Genomic DNA, 7,163 nt, shown 5'->3' with positions numbered 1-7,163 from the left:
CGCAGGCTCAGTAGTTGTGGCACATGGGCTTAGTTGCTCCACGGCCTATGGGATCTTCCTGGACCAGGGCTCGAACCCATGTCCCCTGCACTGGCAGGCAGATTCTTAACCACTGTGCCACCAGGGAAGCCCTCATGCAAATTTTTTTTTTTTTAAAGGGCTTCCAATGCTTGGCTTATTTATTTATTTATTTATTTATTTATTTATTTATTTATGGCTGTGTTGGGTCTTCGTTTCTGTGTGAGGGCTTCCTCTAGTTGTGGCAAGCGGGGGCCACTCTTCATCGCGGTGCGCGGGCCTCTCACTATTGCGGCCTCTCTTGTTGCGGAGCATAGGCTCCAGACGCGCAGGCTCAGTAGCTGTGGCTCATGGGCCCAGTTGCTCCGCGGCATGTGGGATCCTCCCAGACCAGGGCTCGAACCCGTATCCCTGCATTAGCAGGCAGATTCTCAACCACTGCGCCACAAGGGAAGCCCCATGCAAAATTTTTAAATGGAGTTAGGGATTAGAGTGAATTATATTTCTGATGCAGGAATAGTGGGTTAGAAATTAGGTACTGCACATTTTTCTAATGCCTTTTGACAAAGAATGAAAACAGATGTGATACAGGATCATGCAGCGTGTACATCAGTGTGACTATGACTATGGCTAAGTCTGCAGAAAATAAAGGTGTTAACTTCAGTGGTGTCAGTCTTTCAATTGTGATCAAGGATTCCTGGACTATGTGTCTAAATGTCAGAATTTAGGGTGAAGTGGCAGAAGTGTCCACCAAATTCATTTCATGTCTATCGAAACTTGAAATGCATTTTGCCTTATGTATTATAGAAACAATGTTATCCATGAGTAGTTTTGTAGCCTATGACATAAACTATATGTACCCAAAACACGATATTGTAACAAATGATTCTAATTTGACGTGCTAGGAACATGTCCTCTGTTACAAGTAGTGCAGGGTCCCTAGTGACCCCAGACAGTCTATTTCAGATTAGGGGCCAGGATGGAACTATGACCTGAGGGAACTAGTAAGGAGCTGGAATGTAGGCTGGAGACACTCATGGTCCTAAGGAGGTGAGGGGAGAGTGATCAGTTCCCACAGGTTTACACTTTATCTTTTGCTCCCACTTTGTCCTGAACAAGCTCTGGTATGAGATGTGAAATAGGGGTTGGGTGGCTGTTGGAGTTCCATTTTAGGGAGGAGTTGTCCCTGTCAAAGGGGAGGTAACTTTCAAGATAAGACAAAAGGGCTTTCAATAGAAAGTGAGCTCACCCAACTTGGGCACCTACAATAAGGTAACCACCAATTGTAAGTAATTCAGTCATTTGAAAGCAGGTTCTGCCTGTACAGCCTAGGCACTGGCTCAAGAATGAATAGCTGAGGCATGGTCCTGATGTGCTCCTGTTTACCTTGATTCTTTACCACTCCAAGAACAGGATATTCTTGTTCCCACAAAGCCACTCCATCTTATCCCCCCCTCACCCCCCCTTGCCAGACTGACTGCACTTTTTGGCTGTCATTTCAATTCCATGTCATTTAACTGCTATGTGGTGGGTAAAATACTATGTACAGGGAAAGGATTCAGGCTTATCAGATTCCTTAGATTGCTTCAAAATTAGAGTTAACCACGAGGCTTTCCCACTGAGCTTTGGAATATTTTAAATTCCTGAAGAACTATGTGAAAATGATGTGTCTGCAATGGCGCTGGGGTTGAGATGAGGGCTGTGTGTGTAAATAAAGGCAACTTCATCTTAAATGGAGTCAAGAAGCCCTAAAGAGGGAGCTCTCACCCACCTGCCACTTGTTGCAGCCTGCATAACCAGCAGCAAGAAGGAAGATAGACTGCTACTTTCCTTCTGGTATAAGGGAGGACATTTTTCACACAGCAATTTTATCTCCTGCTTTTAAGAAAAAGGAAGGAAGATCCCTCCTTGACCCAGTAGCAATGCACTAACACTTGTACCCAGAGAAACTGCCATAACCTCTGACCCTGGCTCTTCTCCAATGCACGTTTGTTCAAAACAACTCAAGCATTTCCTCCTAAAACCTAATAAAAGCAAGCCCCTTCTCCTTTGTTCTTCAGACTTGCCTGTGATTCACCATAGCTTGCCTGTCCTGAATTGCAATTCTCTGCTACTCCCAAATAAACCCATTTTGCTACTAAAATAACTAGCTGCTTTATTTTTGTGGTTGACAATGCCTACTGCTGATCACATGCTCTTCCAACTGCAACACAAATTAACTATGACATCTAGTTCTGATATAAAGTTGCTTTGGAATAAACTGGGAATAGAATCGCATTAAATGTAGTGTCTCCCAAATCATATATATACATTCTCTTATGGTCCTTAGAGCACATTTTACTACTTTTATTCAGTGATTCATTAAGTCAATAAACACTGAGAACTTACTACAAAATAAGATTATGCTTGGCACTGATAACACGAAGATGAATAAAGATACAATTATAGTCCTCAAGGATTCAGATTATTTGGTACAAGTAAACAGATAAATTATAATACTACGTGATAACTTTGGTGTTTGTTTATCTTGGCTTTACTACAAGGTTACAAATCCCTTTGCAAACCAGAATGCTGTCTCTCTCCTTCCTTCCTTTCTTCTTTCATTCCTTCCTTTCTCCCTCCATGCCAGGTCTTAGTAGCAGCAAGCGGGATCTTTATTTGCGGCATGTGAACTCTTACTTGCGGCCTGTGGGATCTAGTTCCCCGACCAGGGATGGAACCCGGTTGTGAGTGCAGAGTCTTACCCATTGGACCACCAGGGAAGTCCTGTCCTGTTCCTGATTTTTTGTACTCAAGTGCACGAGATAGTGTTGGGCATAAAGCAGGTGTTCAATAGGCACACTGTACTATTCACTTCTGTTCAACTTAAAAAAAATTTTTTTTTAAATTTTACCTATTTTATTTTTGGCTCTTCATTGCTGCACGTGGGCTTTCTCTAGTTGCAGCTAGCAGGGCCTTCTCTTGTCGCGGAGCACGGGGCTCTGGGCACGAGGGCTTCAGTAGTTGTGGCTTGCGGGCTCTAGAGCCCAGGCTCAGTAGTTGCGGTGCATAGGCTGAGTTGCTCTGCGGCATGTGGGATCTTCCCGGACCAGGAGTCAAACCCATTTCCGTTTCTGTTTCCACTGCATTGGCAGGCAGATTCTTAACCACTGAACAACCAGGGAAACCCCCTCTGTTCACCTTTAAAATTACTTATGGAGTGCCTGCTCCCTGGATAGTACTGCCAGATATGTTAACAGCTATTGCAGTGATTATATACTGTCACAAGAAAGATTTGGGCTAAAAGATACACTAACTTAAAAGTTTCACCTTCATCCTGTCAGTTTGGATTCTCAGTGGTCAGTTTAAGTGGTTTTGCTATTTCATTCCAAAAAAGCATAGCTCTGCTTTGCCTAAAATCTGATTTACGCTTTCGTGGCCGGCAGCTAACTTTTTGACGCCTGGGGAGCCCCGGCCTCAGCGCGCGCTTGCACGCATGCGCACGCACCCTCGCCTCTCCAGGGATGGCTGGCACGCGGGCGCACACGCCCTCGCCTCGCGATGAGCAGCCCCGCTAGCCCCCGGCGCGGGCACCGAGCACCTCCAGAAACCGGCGTCCGCGGGAGCGCGCGGACTGGCGGGCGCGCTGGGCTGTTGGGTGGTTGCGAACCGGCGCCAGCCATGTCAGCCTCAGGAGTGGCGGTGCTGCTGTCTTGGCTGAGCTGTTGCGGCTCGGCTCTGTGGAGGTAAAGAGACGCCAGTCGCGGGCGAGGGGGGCGCCCCTTGGGCCGGGCAGGCGGGGACCCACCCCGGCGCCGCAGCGTCCCGGGGCCAGGCGCTCTTGTAGACCACAGCCTGGTCTCCCAGTTCCCCCAACACCAGCCCCGGCTCCCCCCGCCCCTTCCGAGAGTTTTCAGTGAATGAGGGCGGGAAATGAGGGCACACTGGTAGGACTTGGCTGTCTCCTCAAGTTCCCGCCGTAGGGTCGCGGTACCTTCACGTCGCCATCTCCTGGACCTCACTGCACCCTTTTGCCAAAGGGAAGAGAAGCACAGGAGAACCAAAAAGTCTCCACCAGAAATAGCGGAGGCAGGGCGGAGGGGGTGGGGGGTAGGCCAGCTTCACTAGGGTAACAGGGTAGTTGATGGTTTATATTAGGTAGTTGTGGTTGAATGATTTGTGAGAGAGTGCTTTACAAAATATACACTCTACAAACGTAAGGGAGTGTAATTCCCCGCATAAAGTGGGTTGATTTGGGGAAGGAAAACTTTAAAGTTCTGAGAGATCCTCTATGCAAGTTTGCTTTTTGGTCAACATTAGGTGACTGCTGGATTGGAAAGTGTATCAAAATATTTTAGATTTTCAACAGGTTAAAATACAGATGATTAACTAGAAAAATCAGATTTTGCGAATATTCTGTTTAATGGAGACTTTGCTATAACAGTTATTATTACCTTCTAACATTAAGAGGTAAGGATACCCACAATAAATCAAACTATTATAGAGGTTTCAGAAGGAAGGGATCCATGGCATCTCAATGGACAGATGGAGAGTTCAAATAGGGTGAGGGTAGCGGTTGGAAAGGATTATTGAAATACTGAGAAAAAGTAAAAACGTAGCATTCTGACAGAACTTTGTAAACCTTCATTTTCTTCTTTATAAAATGACGATGATTAAACCTGTCTCATGGGGTTGTTGTGAGGCTTGAATACAATGATATATTTCAAGCTCTCAACACATGCCTGTATCAATAAATGATGGTAGCTGATATTATTCAGCTTCACCTGTGAACTTCGGGAGTTTATAACGTTTGTTATGTTGTACACCAGAGGTCATCAACTTTAGTGTAAAGGACCAGATATTAAATATTTTAGGCTTTTCGGTCAATGCAGTCTATGTTTTAACCACTCAACTCTGCTATTGTAGGGGACAGCATACAGCAGCAATAGTAAACAAAGGGCGTGGCTGTGTGCAAATACAAATCCGTTTACAAAAACAGATAGGATTTGGCCCAAAGAACGTAGTTTGCCAACTCCTGGTGTACATTCATAATTAAGGAAATGCTAAATTTCAATTAGAGGTTAGGGAAGACAAAAATGGTATTTTTTTGTCATGGTAGTCACAGATTCCCTGAATTTTAGTTCTTAATAAGGTGTGCTTTTAAAGGACAAGATTTCTTAAACTTAATATAATGAATTTGTGTTTTATTGTTAGCCTTTGGGGGGTGGGGGAGTTGAGAATTCCAGGGTAGATGTTTTATTTAAGAAATATTTCCCTGCCCCGAGGTCTTAGAGGTATTTACCTAAATTTTCTACCAGTGTTACTGAACTTGGGTCTGCTTGCTGATGCGCAGTAAATCCAATCTACTGACACTGGGCTGTGGTGAAGGAAAGTTCAGCATTTATTGCAGGTGCAAGGAGTCAATAAATGCTCAAAAGACCTGAACTCACCAATGGATTTAAGGGAAGGGTTTTTAAAGACATTTTGAGGTCTTCCCTGGTGGCGCAGTGGTTGAGAGTCCACCTGCCGATGCAGAAGACATGGGTTCGTGCCCCGGTGCAGAGCGGCTAGGCCCGTGAGCCATGGCCGCTGAGCTTGCACGTCCGGAGCCTGTGCTCCGCAACGGGGAAAGCTACAACAGTGAGAGGCCACGTACCGCAAAAAAAACAAAACAAAACAAAACAAAAAATGGGTGGTGAGTTTCATTTGTAGAGTTTTCTAATAAAATCATCTTTGCATACATAGGATAAGTGCAACTTGGTCATGGTTTATTATCTCTTTATACTTTATTGTATTCAATTTGCAAATATTTTCTTTAGGATTTTTATGTCTATATTTTTCTTTTTCATAATGTCTTGGGTTGGTTTTGATATCAGTGTTACACTAGCTTCACAAAATGAGTTGGAGAGTGTTATCTCTTTTTCAGTTCTTTGGAAGAATTTGTATAGGATTAGGATAACTTGCTCCTTGAATGTTGTGATTGGACTCATATGTTAAACCCCTGAGCATAAGTGTTTTAGTGTAGATTTTAAAGTACCACTTCAAATCATTTAATGTCCTGTCAGAAGCTTGTCTGTTTTACTTATCTTTGTGTCTTTGTTTCCTATTTTATTGATTTCTGTTTTCATTTTTCACTCTTTTATTTTCATTAGGCTTATTCTGATATTTTTTCTCAAATATCTTAAGCCAGACATTTAGCTCACAGTTTTTGGTCTTTATTCTTTTCTAATATGGCATTTAAAGGTATTAATACCCCATATAGTACTCCTTTGCTGTATCCCATAAGAGATGATATGTAATAATTTCATTATCATTCACTTCTAGACATTTTAACTATAATCACTATTTCTTCTATAACCCTCAAATTATTTAGAAGTTTGTTTTTTATTCCAAATATGTAAATATTTGATTATGTTTTTATTAATAACTTCTCCATTAATTGTACTATAATCAGAGAGCAGGGTCCACATGATACCTATTCTTTGAAATTGGTTGAGACTTGCTTTATGTCCTACTAGATGATCAGTTTTTATAAATGTTCCATATGCACTTGAAAAGAATATGTTTTCTCATGCTCTGCTATTCTATTGGGTCACACTTATAATGGATTGATCTTCTTTGTCCCTGAAAACACTTTCTGTCTCAAAGTCTTTTTTCTGTTAGATTAATATATCCAGTGGAGGTTGGACTTTCTGTGGGAATCCTGTGCTTCCTGCAATATATGGTTGTCCCACATGAATGATTTAGCATATGCTTCTCTCAGGTGCCCAAGAGTATGACCTATTGAGGACCAATTCCAGGACAGACAAACCCCTTAGGATGAATAAGGGGTTTGAGAGAAAATGGTCTACCCAAAGAATATATTTTTTAGGCTGGATAGAGAGAGAAAAAGTGAAGTCAGGAATGACTTATCTCTTAGGAGATGAAGGAAGGGGTAAAAGTCAAGAATTCTCTTTGATTTTGAAGAACTGGTAGAGTGGGAATACACTAGAGAGAGTAGGAAAGGTACATTCTTAGAGTCGCAGAGTGAGATGACACTGTCCTTTTCATTAAAAAATTGTCTTAGCACATGGGCCATCTGCACACCCACGCCTTTGATCATTCCAGATCCATTTCCAACAATAACACAGTAAATATTTGACATAATTAAGGAAGCAGGTATGAGA

Source organism: Lipotes vexillifer, unplaced genomic scaffold (assembly GCF_000442215.2).
Source record: "Lipotes vexillifer unplaced genomic scaffold, Lipotes_vexillifer_v1.1 scaffold1326, whole genome shotgun sequence".
NCBI classification, from domain to species: Eukaryota; Metazoa; Chordata; class Mammalia; order Artiodactyla; family Lipotidae; genus Lipotes; species Lipotes vexillifer.
Note: the sequence above shows the minus strand (reverse complement) of the source record.